Below are 16,792 nucleotides of genomic sequence, written 5' to 3'. Positions count from 1 at the left end.
TCTCTCTTCTGAATTCGAGGACACCATTCTGTCTTGAAAGGAATCCTTGCAAAGTTCTAAGAGAAACTCCTCAGAAGGCTGGCCCTTTAAGCATCTATTCCACCCTTTAGGAGCCAGTGGGACGAAACCATTCCAGAAAAATAGCTGCTTTTGTCTTTAAAATATTTTAAATAAGGAAAGCATACATAATATAAAAATGCCCCATAATCCTATCACCTGAGAGTTCTGCTAACATTTCTTTTAATGCAGTACATGTACATGGCTTTAAAAAAAAAAAGCATAGGAAGGGATATCACGAAACTTAAGTTTCTCTACCCTTAAACCACAGTTGCTCTTCCCAAAGGTAATGATTGCTAACAGTTTCTTGTGTAGTCTTCAGGGAAAGAATTTAGATATATGCTGACATCTTTTTTTAATTAAAAATAAGTCTAGAATTCTTGCCATATCAGCACATGGAGACCCCCTTCGTTCTTTTTAATAGCTGCATGTTAATTCGTCATATGGCTGTACCATAGCTTATTTAAACAGTTTCCCGGTGATGGGCATGGAGGCTGCTTCCAGCTTATAGTTTTACAAACATTGCTGCGATGAGGATCTTTGGACATATGTCTTGGGTGTATATGTGTGAGTATATCTTCAGGGAAATTCTTACCAGTGCAGTGCAGGGTCAAAGGACATGTTCTTCTAACAGTCTGTCTACTCTTTTTTCTAAAAAAGAGGGTTATTTCTTTTCCTGCCCTTTTTCAGTTTTTCTACCAGGCAAACTCCTAGTCATCTGTCAGAATCCAGCTCGAATTTCATCTCCTCTGTGAAGCCTTCCCAGATTGATCCAGCAACCCACTGATTCCCTCTTCCATGCTTCCTTAGCTCTCTTACCTAAGCCCGATGGTAGCTCCATTTTTTTTTAACATCTTTATTGGAGTATAATTGCTTTACAATGGTGTGTTAGTTTCTGCTTTATAACAAAGCTAATCAGCTAAACATATACATATATCCCCATATCCCCTCCCTCTTGCATCTCCCTCCCACCCTCCCTATCCCACTCCTCTAGGTGGACACAAAGCACAGAGCTGATCTCCTTGTGCTATGTGGGTGCTTCCCACTAGTAGCTTCATTTTTTAAAGTGTCTATTCTCCATACAGGATTGTGATATGAGCATACTGACATCTTTTCTCCCAGGCCACAATGCTTTTTGAAGTTTTTCTTCTTGCAATTCTACTTCTGGGTATATAACCAAAAACAATGAAAGCCAGGGAATTGAACAGATATTTGTACACCCATGTTCATAGTAACATTATTCACAATCGTCAAAACGTGAAAACAACCCAAACACCCATCACAGGTGAATAGATAAAATGTGACATATGCATACAATGGAATAGTATTCATCCTTAAAAAGGAATGTAATTCTGACACATGCTACAACATAGATCAGCCTTGAAGATATTATGCCAAGTGAAATAAGGCAGTCATATAAAAAATGACAAATATTGTCTGGTTCCACTAATATGAGGTACCTAGAGCAGTCAAATTCATAGTGACAGAAAGCAGAATGGGGCCGGGGAGAGAGTGAAGGGGAGTCAGTGTTCAATGGGTACAGAGGTTCAGTTTGGGAAGATGAAAAATTTCTGTAGGTGAATGGTGGTAATGGCTGCACACCAATGTGGATGTACTCAATGTCACTGGACTGTAAACTTAAAAATGGTTAAAATGGTAAATTGAATGTTATGTATATGTTGCCACAATAAAAAAAATTTTTTTTTCATATGAAAATGTACCATTTCAGACTCAAAGTTCCTGGCAAGCTCTCTCCATGGGTCGATGTAACCATCCCCTCACCTCAAGGCACAGCTGACCCATCCAAGACTGGGGAGTACTTATCCTATTTTCAGATATTTCCAGGGAAGGGAGCCCAATTACAGTATTAAGCAATCTTTTCCAGTGTCTCAAAACCCCAGACATTCTTGGTACCAGACCTTTCCTGCTGCACCTGAAGTTAATTTTTCCTTGGTCAGTAAGTGCTTTGTCAGGCACTGACTCTTCATATACTTGAAGGCTCTTGTTACATTATCCCCCAGCATCAGGGCTGAGGGCACCAAGGAATAGGCTGGTGGGTGGACTTTGAGGGCCTTGTGAGTCTGCCCCTCATGCTCACTTGTCACCAGCATGATGTACCAACATTGCTGGGCTTGATTCCTAAGCAGAGTCTGGAGCACAGGACCCCTAAGCCCTGGCAGGTGAAAGAGTTCCCCCCAGCCCCTTCCCTCACCCCACTTGGAATGTGTGGAGTTTTTGGTTTTTTTGGGTTTTTTGGCATTTAGAGCTTTTCCCTTTTGGCTCTCCATCTGCATCCTCTGTTGAAGGCCTTTCGCTGACAGGATAGAGCTCCCCAAAGGACAGGGGCTAAGTTAGTGAGTCATTTCAGCAGCCCCCTTGGACTTTCCTCCGACCAGAGACCGCCTGGCATCTTAATCAGCTGTTTGGAAGGTGTACCTGGCAAACATGTTCCCCACAGCCTGGAAGATGCTGAGTTGTCGGCTTAGAAACCTCAAAGGGTTAATGAGAGAAGAACGGGCTGAGAAAGACTTCATCACCTGGGTGCCTGTCAACCGCAGGCTTGCAAGGCCTGACGAGGCTGAGAAGTGTTGCTGGGAGGAAGTGGAGGCTTCTCTGCTGTGAGGACCTGCCCCCAGTCCCCTTCCGGGGCACAGAGGGGAGGGCGTGAAGCTACATGGCAGCCCCACGCTCAGTGACTCAGATGTCACTGTCACCACAAAGGGAAATCCGCATGCGGGTGGGCACCTCCAGAGACCTCATTCACCTGCTAATCAGGGGATGAGGACCTCCCCCCATGCTCATGTGCCAGGCCCGTCAGACCTGGAGCATTAGCCAATGGGCTTGTGTTGACGTTTCTGATTTGAAGTCTTGGTTTATATGAAGGACCTGGCCTCAAGAAGGGCTGAGCCTTGAGGGAGACAACAGCCCTCGAGTAATTCCTGCAACTAAAGCTGAGACAAGGAAGGAGTCCCCACGGGTCAGTCCAGCAACTGGGCTTTGATGTGAGCTAGATGATGGGCATCAACATCAACATAGTTTGTGCATCATTAAGCAGTCTTGGCCCTTTCCATGTCCCAGCGAGCTGGAATGTCTAACAGAGGGAATTCCAAATGCCCTGCTAGAATTTTCATTATGATCAGGTGGCTTGGGGCAGTCCTCTGTCTAGAAGCATTTTGGAAATGCTAGTATTAGTATTTGCGTTTTGTTTTTCTAAAAATTGCAGTGCATTTATTTTTTGTTATATTTGCTCCTATCCCAACCCTCAACCCCCAGACTCATCCACCCAAGGAGCTAGTTTCAGGAAACTCAAGAAATCATGAGCCTTTCCGGTCCCTTTCTTCATGTGAAACCTGGGCAGCCTACATGCTGCAGCAGGTACGGAAAAGGCTGCCCAGGTTTCACATGAAGAAAGGGACCAGATCTGTGTTCTCCACCATTGAATTCCCAGTACCTCGCACCTTGCAGGCATATAGAGGCTCTGACTAATAGTTGATAAATCTCTAAGGGAGGAAAAAATAGTCACAGAGCGTTCACTTGAGTGGCCTGAAATTTCATAGCAAATCAGCAGTGAAGCCGGGGAGGAGAATCTGCTCTTCCACCTCACAGGCCAGTTCTCTGCAGGAAGCTGCCAGCATCGTTTGGATGGCTTTAGGTGTTAATTAGCTCTCCCAGGGGAAGCAGCGGCCAGGGCTGGGTAGTGAAGCTCAAGACTGGCTTTGAGACTGCGCCTCAGACAGGATGGGCAGGGCTCAAAGGCCCGGAAGGGCTGATTTTGGTAAAATCAGGGCCTTCCTGTAGTCAGTTGCTGGAGAAGCAATCAGGCATGGGGATTGACTCGGTACCTGGGGCTGGAGTCCCCTTGGCCCCAAATTGCCAAGCAGCCAAATTAGGACCCAGGTGGCTAGAGGTGCTCCTGGAAAGGATCTTCCCCCAGCCTGGCTCTGTGGAGCTGAAGCAGGGCTGGGATCTCTCCTCTGGCACAGGCTCCAGAGATCCCAGAGCAAAAGCAGTACATCTGTCTGTTCCTCCCCTGTAGGCCTCTGTTCTTTTTCTTAAGGGGAAGGCGTCCTGCTTTTTTTTTTTTTTGTCAACTGGGTTAAGAAAGCCCATTCCCCATGGACAACTTTGATGGATCAGAATGTGAGCAGGAGGGAAATTGTGACTTTCCAAGAGTACTCTGTGCCTGGACTGACCATCCTTTGTGTCCCGGTCCTGAGAACCAGGGGACCAAGGGCGTGGCACAGAGGCAGCAACCGAACCAGGCTTTAGAACACCTTGGTTTGCTGTGCTTCCATTTCCCCACCAGGAGCCTTGCATCCAGGGGTTTTGAAAAGCCAATCCGGGAAAATTCCTGAGATTGTAGGCAGTTCTGGTCCTTCCCCAGCTCCTGTTCTTCAGACTTCCCCAGAGTCAGATGTCCTGCTACACAAATTCTTATTGTTCATTCTGTGGCCCAAACAGCCTAGGGCATGGTGGAGGCCGGAGACAATGGTGGTTTCGCTGAGGCCATCAGAAAAGCTTATGAAGCATGCTTGGCCACTGGCTGGGCCCATGCCATGCTCACGAAACTGGTATGGGCTGCCACAGGTTCCCTGTGGGACACTTAGCTCACCCACTTAGTCTATCAGAGGCCTGGTTCAATCTCCCTGTCCTTTGCCTGTTCATTTCTCCTCTCCCCCTGGGCCTGTCCTCCTCCTCCTCGTCTCTCTTACCTTCCCTCTTCTTACTGAGCTCTCGGCACCATGTAACTGCATAGACTCTGAGACCTGGAACATCTCACAGAGCCAGCTTTTTTCAAGCTGGCTCCATCGCTGTGAAGAGTCTGAAGGCTTTTTCTTTTAAAGATAAGTTGGAAAGGGGGTTAGAAGAGTGCTGAGAAGTTACGCCTGTTTCTTCTTTCTTTTCCTTTCCCCCTCTGGGGCTGAGAGACCAGATTTTTTTCCCTTTTTTTTTTACAGTACATTTTGGCAGGCCCCATTTTTTTCTGACAGAAAAAAAATAACAGGCATATTTTGGGCGATTACTCAACTGGGGTTCTTTGTGACAGGATATGCAGCTGCGTGACTAATGGAGCTGGCTTTCTCCTGGCTTCCTTCCCCTTTCAGAGCTCTTGTTTACTGCCCTATACAAAAAAAAAAAAAAAAAAAAAAGCCATAAGTTACAGATTTTTATAAAAAAAAAATGCCTTGTGAGATACTCAAAAGCAATAAATCCTTTGGATAGTCCATTTCCAGGGCTGCAAACTCCCCGCCCTCTCCCACTTCTTCTTTTCAAATGTTCGAGCTCTTGACTCACGGCATGTGAATCTTCTCCCACCCCCATGTCCCTGCTTTCTTCTGAACATATGTCCAGCAGATCATCTGTGTGAGTGTGTGTGTGTGTGTGTGTGTGTGTGTGTGTGTGCGGCGAGTGGGAAGGGTGCAAGATGGAAACCATATTTTTACTGCTTAACTCAGCAATTGCTAAAGGAAAAAATAATGACTTCCAGGGGCCTCGGGACATTTTTTTTTCCAAGGCCTTTGTGTTTCCATAATCTATGACAATTTTGTGGTGTAAGCAAAAGTTATTAGGAAACATGGAACTAGCTTCATGGAGAAGGGTATGTTCTTCACGGGGAGGGACGGTCTCTTTATAGAGGAAATCCACATTCGGATGGCTTTGGAATTCAGAATCCTCAGGCTTCCCATAGAACTTTTGGAAGAAACTCTCTAGCTTGTAGTGTTTGACAACTGGAACTGGCCTTTCAGTTTTTCTAGAGATCAGTCGGCTTTTTATTTCAAAATGTGTCTGGCCTGTGGATGGGAAAAGCTGACTAGCTAGTTAGGTTTGGTAGAGACAGCTTGGTGTGGATGAGTTGCAGGATTTGCGGCCACTGAGTGATGGGTTGAGCCTCAGTGTGATCTGGGGCAAGTCACTTAGTGTAAGTCTCAGTTGCTCCTATGTTAAAATTAGGATAGTGGTCCTTCTCCTCTAGGTTGCTGGCAAGAAGAGTGAGATGGTAGAAGTCCAAGGCATGGGGAGAACTGGACAGAAGTACACAGCGATCACTTATAATGCTTCCTCATCCAAAGGGCCGGATCAAGCTCTCAACAGAGGAGACAGTCTTTTTTTTTTTTTTAATTTTATTATTTATTTATTTATTTATTTATTTATTTATGGCTGTGTTGGGTCTTCGTTTCTGTGCGAGGGCTTTCTCTCTAGTTGCGGCAAGTGGGGGCCACTCTTCATCGCGGTGCGTGGGCCTCTCACTATCGTGGCCTCTCTTGTTGCAGAGCACAGGCTCCAGACGCGCAGTCTCAGTAGGTGTGGCTCACGGGCCTAGTTGCTCCGTGGCATGTGGGATCTTCCCAGACCAGGGCTCGAACCCGTGTTCCCTGCATTGGCAGGCAGATTCTCAGCCACCGCGCCACCAGGGAAGCCCTGAGGAGACAGTCTTGTTCTCTGAGAACTACGATGCCAGGTGATGAACAGGAGAGAGGTTACTTACACAGTAGCCCAGGACGCAGTTCCAGGGGTGTTTTCCAGGATGGTATTGCCTTCAAGTTTACCTACTCCCTGGTCGTCTTCCACGCAGGTCTCAGAATTATAACTTTGATCACATTCCTTTTCTACGCAGGAAACTATCTCATCAAACCCAAACAAAAGGTACCACTAAATCCATCTCGCCTGCTTTTTCTTCTGTAACTAACTCACCCTTTGCATGCACTCTGTCCTAGAGAAGTGAACATGGGGCCCAGGTTCCTCTAGCTCCTGGCCCAACATTTTCCCTGGATGTCATTTGGAGGCCCACCTCCTCCTTTACCTTCTACTGCTTTTCCTGTTCCTCTCTGTTAGACCCTGCTCATTTGTTGTCTCTTAGAAGATTTCATCTAAAACTGAGCTCCTCCTAGAGTCTCCACTGATGAAGAAAGCCTTGAGTGGATGCTCCAAACCCTCTGGCAGCCCTAGCAATGATGTTTTTCACTCCCCAGAGCTCAAGTCTAATGACCTCAGCTAAGGCAGTTGACTTGATTTCACCAGAGGGTAAACTGAGGCACCAGCCAGGGCACTAACTGGAGAGGGATTTCACAGCAAGTCCTTGACACAGACAAGAATAGAAACCCCACATCCTGATTCCAGTTTGCCTGGAGTTTAAAGAGGCACCTTAGCTTGGATATCCCAGAATAGCTCCTCCCAGGCCGACCAGCTGTGAAGTGATGTGTTGCAAGGGTTATTTTTTGCCTTGGCTTAACTCTTAAAAAAACACCCCAGACTCCTAAAATCGGCCTAAGAAAATCCATTTGTCACAATGTCATCCGCTTGCCAAGTTTAAACCTAGTATATTACATCATGAACGCCTTCAGGCCTCATTCTCAGCTTACGGTGATGCTCAGGTATCTGAATTAAGTTCAGAAATCACAGTTTATTGAAGGAAACAGATCATTAAGTCACTCCACTGGACTGAAGCCGTTGACATTGCTTATTTGGGGAAGCTGAGCATTGGATAATTTTCTCTTGATTCCTGTGGACCTGGTCTAGCTGGAGCTTTTTAATGAAGGGTGTGGCCATCAGATGGCATGAGGCCCATAGAAACTAAAAAGAAGGAGGGAAGGGACAGTGGTGTGCTGGAGCTGGCTTGCGTTAGCTGATTGTTAGATTTTCAGGAATTTTGCAAGCTGCTTGTTCAACACAGCCATTATGGCAAATTAAATTATATAAACTTATAATTAAGTAAATGATATTAAAAACAAAGGTAATCAATAGTAAAAAACAGATTGCATCCTAATTATTTCGCTACCCTTTGCTATTACCTACGCTCTTGAGTTATTTGCTATTACATCAATATACTGGGAATACTACATAGTGCTATGTCCCTATGCTCCTCTTCCCAATTTCACATTCAGTAACATCACATTGGGTAGTTGGGAATTAGCCATGGTGAGACTCCTTGCACCACAGAAACTGGCACACTCTACAAATTGGGGCTTTATTGTTTTGTTGATTGTCTAGACTTAAGAAAGTGATAGAGAAAATGTTAATAAGGCAGATTAAACATAAAAGTGTGCTGCATCTGTAGCAATGACTTTGTGAATGACACAACAAATCAAGGTCATATTCTTCCAGTACTCAAAAATAACTATCAAATTCAGCAAAGAAGTCGCTCCTGATGTTGACAAATGAGTGAAGTTCTGGAATTCATCTTTATTGTTTCACTTTTGACTTACTTATGATTGTAAATGCAATTATCAACGAACATTCATGTCAGTCCTACACGTGGGAAGCCAGTTGGTAAATGTTGACCATCACACTACTAGAAAAGAGTGCATCTGGATTGCTCCCTTGGGGTCCCAGAAGGAAGATCATTGCAGAACACCTACAACTGAGTAGTAAGGGGCATGTCTGAGGGACAGTGTGGAAGAGGTGATACTAACTGCTGGGTAGAGAACAACACCGATGATACAATTTAGAGCCAGCAGCAGAGACTAGCCCATCAGAACAGGAATGTGGAAAATAAACTAGATAGGCTAAATTGAAGTGTACCACTGGATACCAACAAGGTTAGATAGTAGAAAGCCATAATAACTTCTAAGTTCAAGGTGAGGATTAATACCATTTATTCACAGTGCCTTAAAGTTCTAAAGGTCTTTCCTATTCATGGGCTCATGTGACCACTGGAACAGAACTGTGAGGTAGATAGGTAAGTGAGCTATCAGCATCATACCCATTTTACAGATGGGAAACCGAGGCTACGGGTGGTTAAGTTATTGGCCCAAGGTTTCTCTTTCTACATAAATGGCTAAGCTTGTATCGATACTTGATGGAGAAAGAGAAATAGCACAGACTTTGGGGTCAGACATACCTGGGTTAAAAATCTAACCTTATCATTTATGTAACTTTGGTGAAGTTACTTTACCTTTTGAAGTCTTGTTTGTTTTTAATTTACCAAATGGGGACGATAATGCCTAGTTCACAAGTTTGCAGCAAGGGTTGGTTTAAATAAGATAATAAGTGTAAAGGACCTGCCACTTAGGAGGCCTAAGTCTGACCCCCAAACTGGGTCCCAGCACCAGGCCGATTTAGGCCCAAAGATCCCTGTTCTGCTTGGTGTTTTAAACGCTGTGGGTGCTCAGGACAGTATGGTATGTGTGAAGATATATATGAAGACGGTTTGTTACAGGGGCCAGGAGATTTCATTTGAGGTTCCCGAAACCTCATTTTCTAGCTTTGACCTTAAGCCTCGGTTTCCTCATCTGTGACACTGAGAGGAGCATGCCTGGCTCCTCCACCGGGTCACTGCCAAAGCTGAATGAGATAAAGCATTGAAAGGACGTGGCCGGTCCCACAGGCCCATCTGTTATGAACCCCTGGGGCCTCTGGCTCCGGGTGCCCGGGGGAACCACTCACTGCAGCAAGCCAAATGGGCTGATGTGCCTCTGCAAGAAGAACCAGGCTCCTCTGGTGGATGCTGACCTCCCGCTGGCCTGCCGGCAAGCGGAGACACAGTCCCTGGATGCTGGGCAGAGAGGCTTGTCAGCCAATCAGTGCAGCTCAGGTGCCAAGCACATGGGAGAACACCCACAAAGCACTCTGGAGCGAGACAAAGGGCGCCTTCCCTGGCTTCATTCCTCAGTGGGGGGCTCGCCACTCCTGCCTTGCCCCAGAAGTGCCTGTGCAGGTGTGGACACGTATGCCCCCCTGGATGCTGGCTCTACCCCGATAGTGTGCATCGCAGGTGCAAACTCCACTCTCTTGCAGCTGCCTCTGCAACTGTGGGCCATGCAGCCCTAACCTCCCCAGGTCTCAGTTTCCAGAGCTGCCAAAGAGGAGCCACAGGCACCCTAAACCCCCTTCTTACTGGGAGATCTCCCAGAAGCTTAAGGATAGTTTTAGATTTGGGGGGACCTCTTTGTGACAGCCTGCCTTCCCAAACTACATGCAGCCATGTCCCTTGTTATAGCTCAGAGACTTCGGTGTCCCCAACTGTCATCTACTGTGAGGATCTAGAGCCGGCCTGCCAGGATGGGGTACTACCTTTCACTTACTAGCTCTGTGACCCTGGGTAAGTCACTTTAACCTGTCTGTGCCTAGGTTTTCTTATCCCTAAGAGGAGGACTCACAGTCACACTTCCCTTATAGGTTGTCACATAGATGGTATGTCACTTAGATGGTAACTCACTTATGAGTTAATGTATGAGTTAACACAAATGTATGAATTCAAAATTTACATGAAAAGCACTCCAACCAGTGCCTTGCACATAGTAAGACTAATTATAAGTGATGAATCATAATAATAATTATTATTATCCATTTTCTACCCCAGTTATTATTCTGGTCCCATTTCCGTGACTTTCTCACCATAGCCTCAGGGCCTGGCCCTATCTACCCTAGGTTGCTACTGCCATGAACACCCCGAGACTCATGGAAGCAGGGGTGGAAGAGAAGTTGCCTAAAACAGATTGGGATGGAGGACTGAGAAGGTGATGAGGCTGGGCTCAGGGAGGGTAGGGGAGAAGACAAAGGTCATAGAAACAGGATGAGGGGACAATGCCTGGGCTAGCCTCTCAGAGGCTGATGGCCCAATGCAGTAGCAGAGCATCTGTGGAATTGGTCCCATATCTAGGCTCCCCCAGCACCTGCCTTAATCTGACTTTTAGTAACGTGTGTACCACAGTGGTATAGAAAAAATTCAACTCTCCAAATACTGAGCTCGTTGAGGGGAAGTCTCATCTTTGCCTTTCTTGTGTAAGGTGGGAACTCAATAAATGGCCCTTAAATTGAACTGTATTTGAAAGTTAGTGTATTCACCACACACCTCCTCCCTTGACTTAAGGTGGAAGGTTGAGATAACTGGGGCCTCTTGGTCCCAACCCCAGGCCTTTTCTCAGTGCTTCTGCTACTGTGCTGGGCCTGCAAGGGAATCCGGAATCCCTGAGACACCCAAGCGAGCTGTGAGACTCATGCCAATGTGCCAAGACCTACGCCACTTCCTGCTGTCATTTCTTACCCATCCTATGGCCCTGTGCGGGATCGGTGCCAGGTGAACCCAAGAGACTTGAAATCTCCTCAAGCGATATCTCAGAAAAGCAAGGCCTGACTCAGATGTTTTTAGATCCCCCCAAACTCCCTCTAGATGTTGAAAGCACCCCAATCCTCAAGATATGATGTCAAGGAAGGGGGGCAGGAAAGGCCTGGCTTGTCTAACTGCTGCCCCTCTTCCTCTCCCTCCTCTGCCTCTCCTCCTGACCCGAAAGAGCTTTCCGCGGTCCCCTCCCGCCTGCGGAGGGGTTGCCTACCATCTTTTCTGCACTGTAGCTTACAGTAAGTTCCGTTATCAGACCTCCTGGCTCTGCTCTTGTAATGGAAAAGGAAGCCTTTAAAATTTAGGATTCCTCAAGAGTCAGCGTGGACCCTGGAGGCCGGGCAGTGGCCCATCATCACAGACAGTGTCCCCTCCACAAGAAGAAGCCATAGCACAAGGTGACTCCCAGGGAAAGGAAAATACAACAGTTTAAGATGTTCATTGGTATTGCCCCAGCATACCTACGAAATCAAACAAGTATCATGATGCTACATCTGTATAATTTGACATATCATTTCATACTTACGAATATATATTTAAAATAAATGGGAAGGGCACACAGCAAACGAAAGTGGTCTTTCTTGAATGAGAGGAATAGACATAATTTTCGCCTCTTTCTTTCAGCTCAAGCATGTTTCCGATTTTTCTATAATTAATGTATGTTACCTAAGAGTAAAAATAAAAAAACAAAATTGAGAATTTCTTAACATTTTATGTGAAATTTTATATAAACATGTAAGAATATATATGAAAGAATGAATATTTTATATGTAAAGAATTCTATATCCCTCTTCATTTATATAATTATATATTATGTAATATATAATATAGCATAATATAATATATATTACGTACAATATACTATATACTATGCATTGGTATATATTATACTATTCATATATAGGTGACTATTCATGAAGAAATACTGGAAAGTAATACAACAAAATACTATCAATAGTTTTCCAGCTGTGTTTTTTCTGTATTTTCCAAGTTTTCTGCATTGGGCATTTATTATTTTTGTAATTAGGAGGGGAAAAAAGTGTGTGCACACGTATGTGTATGTGTGTTTTGCATTGGTGAAAACAAAAGTTTTCAAGTTATTTTTAGATCATTATTTTTGTTTGTTTTCTGGGTACAGGATATTTGCGTTTCTTTTTCTTTTTTCCTCCACTTATATAATGTTTTTTGTTTGTTTCTTTGTGCAGTTTGTGTTTGTTCTTGGCAACTGTACATTGTTTTTTCATTTAAAAGAGAAGAAAGCAGAACTCGTAATGCTTCATATCCCTCCATCATCATCACCAGTAAATCCATTTTTATCCTTTGACTAACCTAAATTTAGAGGATAAGTATTAACTAGATTTTTTCCCTTCCAGTTTTATTGAGATACAATTGACACACAGCACTGTGTAAGTTTAAGGTGTGCAGCATAATGACTTGACTTACAGACATCATGAAACGATTATCACAGTAAGTTTAGAGAACATCCAGCAACTCACATAGATACGAAAAAAAGAAATAGAAAAAAATTGTTTTCCTTGTGTTGAGAACTCTTAGGATTTACTCTCTTAATGACTTTCGTATATAACATACAACAGGGTTATATATTTACCACGTTGCCGGATATCAGCTTTTCTTGGCATGAAAACAGGTACAACTTTTTTCCTGTTGACTCGCTTCTAAAAGTCGGGCTTAGACTCTGAAGTCTAAGCAGGATCTGATGTTTCAATTTGGCCAGATCTGGCTGGTCCATAGTGCTGGTCAACATGGGGGGTGAGCATCCAGCATTGTTTACAAACAACGAGAAAACCACACAGTCGAGAATGTTCTGGACTTAATTTCCAAGCATGAGGAGCTCTGTTTTGTAGGTGCTGCCTGTCTGGGGATGGGGGTGGGGGAATGTATGGACGATGAATCCGGAACTCTTTTCACAGTCCAAAGCAAGAGAAAGGTGAAACACTCTCCGAAGGGGGGTGGTGAAGCTGCATCCTGGCTGTCCAGGCCCCTGGGGAGACGAGCATGATGATCTCATGGTTATTTTCCATCCCCTATGATCTATGGGACTTCCCTAATGCTTGTGTAGCTGTTTGTAATTTGTTCTGTGGCTAGTACTTTCTAGATTGCTATGAGGGAAAACACTGATTTCTCCATTTGTATTCTGGGCCATATAAATAGTAGTTTTAGGTTCCCACCCTCTGTTTATAGATTTTCCTCTGGAAATTTTATCCAATATAAAAATGGTCTTGAGAGAAAGAAAATTCTTAAATAGGTGGCTCTAGACATTCTGGACCCTCTGGGCTCAGATGGGTTCATCTGCAAACAAGGACTTACTGTTCCTACTCCCAGCCCCGTTGCCCTTGGAGTTCTCTGAGGGCAGATAGGCCTTCCTCTCTGCCTAGAAATTTGACATTCTCTACTGGAAGTTTCGGTGTAATGGCAAATGTCATTTTGAGGCCTCAGAATGTTTTCCACTCATCACCAATCATCCTTCCACAAAGCAGTTTTTCAATCCTTCCCTAGCACTAGTAAGGATTGAGAAACAATAGAGGTTTCATGCTCTTGTCCAAACTGCATGGAAAGTTCCAGGGGCTACAGGAGGGAAGGATGGGGAGGAGAATAAAAACAGAACGTCAGGGTCTCAGGATGTCCAGCTTGAAATATTAGCCTCTGGGACTCACTGCTTCAAACATGTCACTGAGTCTATAAATACCGTTCTCATCACCTGGAGTTGTGAAGCTAACATTGCTCAGCTCTCTCCTTTGCATTTATGGTGCCCTTGGGTTGCAGAACACGGTTCACCCAACCACCACCTTCCATGGGCCTCTGTGGGATCCTAGGACTATCAGAGGTCAGCCTAGAAAGGAAAACCCATTACACCACTTCCCCTAAGCAGGACCACCTGGACCCACACTCAGTTTCACTGAATATTCTATCATTCTTCCAGCTGATGTATCTTTCTGATCACTTAAATTCCTTTTTGGATAACCAATCAAATCCGTAAGTATTGTCTAAAGCCCTACAGTGTTCAGAGCACTGGGGAGGTGTCCTTGGGACAAGAATTTGGGGACAAGATTGGGGACACACAGGGAGACAAAGACCAACACATCTGAAAGAGAGAACATATGGGATGGCCATCCAAGAAGAAGTAAACTGTGTAGAGTGGACAAAAAAGTACCACGAGTGGAGAAGGAGATGGGTGTGGGCTCCAGGCTTCTCTGAGGTTTGGCCAAGGGTTGGGGTTTGGGGCGAGGGCAGGCTTGGAACAGGGCCTTAGAAGATGGGCAAAATCTAGATAGATATTGTGAGCAAAGGGAATGGAAGGAGCAAGGACAGAGAGCAGGAATAAGCAGGATGTAGGGTGGGTTTGTATGTCTGGCCAAGGTGGAATTCAGGTGGGGGAAGGCCTTCAGAGCAGACTGGAGCTGTGGTGGGATGGGGTTACATCACGGAGGGCTTTAAAAGCTTCTTTTTCACTGTGTTCCTGTGTGCTGTTTTCCAGATAAAGACATGTTGCCAGCAATGAATGGCTTGTCCCCAGATCTGACACTTGCCCTGGACTTCTTCCTCCTACCTCCTTCCTTATACTGGCCCACTAGTAAGCCCCCAAGCACTGACCAACCCAGGACAAGTGGTTTGCCCAGTTACCATAGATGCATCATGGGCAGTCCAGGCTGACTTTTCTTCATCAGGGAATTTCATTTTGCCAACAGAGCTGGACTGGGAAGAGACTGGATCAAGGGTTTGGGCTGTGTCTCCCCAGGCTACCATCTTGGGAGGGCCAGTGGCAGATGCCAGGAGCTGGCTGGCATCAGGGTGCAATCTGGTAGCCACAGAAGAGACCCTCATCCTTGGAGGGTCTGTGAGCCCACAGACAGCTGCTTGGCTTGGCTTGACTTGGCTGGGAGCATTTCAGCAGAGATGAGCGGGAAATGGATGGCTGGTTGAGAGCAGACAGCGAGAGGGGAAAAAAGGGTCTTCAGAGCTGAAATGAGATATGTGTGAGCCCCTATCTACAAAAGGGCAAGACTGGCTTTGGACAATGTTGCCGGCAAACTTGAATCAAGTTTCATTTTTGCCTGAAGCTCCAGGGGAAGATGAGGGTGGAAGACACCTGCCAGCGCTGCTCTCCACGTGAAAGGGAAGATGAAAAGGAGCAAATGGCCGGGAGGGCCAGGTGGATGCGGTAATGAGACAGAGGATGTGAGGTCAGGATGTGAGAGGGAAAGTCACGGCTGGGGATGGCTGGGGACGGGGTGCTGCCAAGGATGGGAACTATGGCAGCAGTTCTCGGACTTTTCCATGTGTGTGCTCCTGGCCCACTGCCCTCTACGTGGATTCGTGAGATCAAGAAGCAAAAGTAAGGGAAGAAGGACTTTTCAGCAGAAATTTCCCATAAACAAAGACTTGCTCCCACCAGCAGAGGTGCAGCAGGGGGGGGGCACTTGCCACTCCTCCCTGCCTCAGAACCATGACTTTCTCACTCAGAGATGTCCATCTGTCCAGCCATTTCGCCAAGCCCTGGAGCCCCATGCTGATTTCCTTTGGAAGAGCCCCAGCTCCTGGGGTGACCTCAGCAGCAGCAGGGCCCACGGATGGCTCCAATTCCAAACTTCCCATCCTGGGCAAGGATCCACCTGGTCTGTGGAAGTTAAAATAACACACTGGCTGTTTATGAGCAAGAGCCCTCAATAAAGTCATAGGGATGGTTCTCTCTGCAGCGTGTCTAATCTTCTCTGGCTGCCTTTCTGGGCCCTCGGCTCCCGATCTATTTTGGTCTCTCTCTTCTTTGACTCATTCTGGGACTTCCGTGCCATAAATCTGAGCCCCCTCCAGTGCTTGGTCCCACCAGCAGGCAGACAATTCAGAATTAGCTGTGGTCATGGTTGTCCAAACTGACAGGCAGGGAAACTGAGGCACAGCAGGCTACAGGGCCTCATCCCGCCTCCCACAGTGACGCAGCGGCACAGCTGCCAGCAAGGCCCAGGGTTCTGGCTGGGGCTTTAGCACTGGAGCTTGTGGGGAAGGCTGGGGGCCATGTGACCTGTTAGATGCTCTTACTGGGCCATACTTGGCCACAAATCCCAGGGCTGTCTGGCAAATGGGATTGCAGTGTGTGTGTGTGTGTGTGTGTGTGTGTGTGTGTGTGTGTATGTGAGGCTTGATGGTGCTGTTTGAAATCCTCCCCATGCCTGGAGTTTGACAAGCGCAGAGTAGAGGAGGACCAGAAATCCCGAAATAATGGGGATGAGAGAACAAAGAGCCTTCCCAAAGCCATGGTTCAAGTTGTGGGCAAAATATCTTCCTGTTTCTCAGGCAAACCACGCCCCCCCCACCCCCCTAAAGGGCTGGCTGGGCTGGTTTGGGCAGTCCAAGGCCAGAGCTGAAGTTCTGATTCCAACCCCTCCTGCCTCTACCAGGCCTCCCTGGGTGCAGGGCCTACATGCTCTGGAGAGGGGAGTCGTGGAGTCGGGGAGGAAGGGAGGCTGTTAGGGTTTCAGACACTTTCTAGGTGCCTCGGGAGACCTACGTATTTCCTATGTAAAGTTCAGTCTGTTTGCGATGAGGCCTCTCTTCTTTGCTTATTTCTGGAGAGATTAAAAATAGCGAAATCAGCTTCATCTGGGACTCTCTGAGATCAACAAGGCCACTGTTTCCAACAGTATGAAAATACCAAGCAGC

General features: G+C 46.1%; 1 long non-coding RNA gene across 2 annotated transcripts in view; it reads left to right on the top strand.

Moving 5' to 3' along the window:
- The window catches only part of LOC132360678 (uncharacterized), a 68,741-nt gene extending 52,952 nt beyond the window's left edge, over positions 1-15,789 (top strand). For both annotated transcript variants that reach the window (XR_009501158.1, XR_009501157.1), the window contains one exon: positions 14,613-15,789. This is a non-coding gene — a long non-coding RNA (uncharacterized LOC132360678). The remainder of the gene's footprint in view (positions 1-14,612) is intronic.
- The last annotated feature ends 1,003 nt before the right edge of the window (positions 15,790-16,792 follow it).

The sequence above is a fragment of the Balaenoptera ricei genome, chromosome 2, assembly GCF_028023285.1.
Source record: "Balaenoptera ricei isolate mBalRic1 chromosome 2, mBalRic1.hap2, whole genome shotgun sequence".
NCBI lineage: Eukaryota > Metazoa > Chordata > Mammalia > Artiodactyla > Balaenopteridae > Balaenoptera > Balaenoptera ricei.
This window is presented reverse-complemented; position numbering and strand designations above follow the sequence as displayed.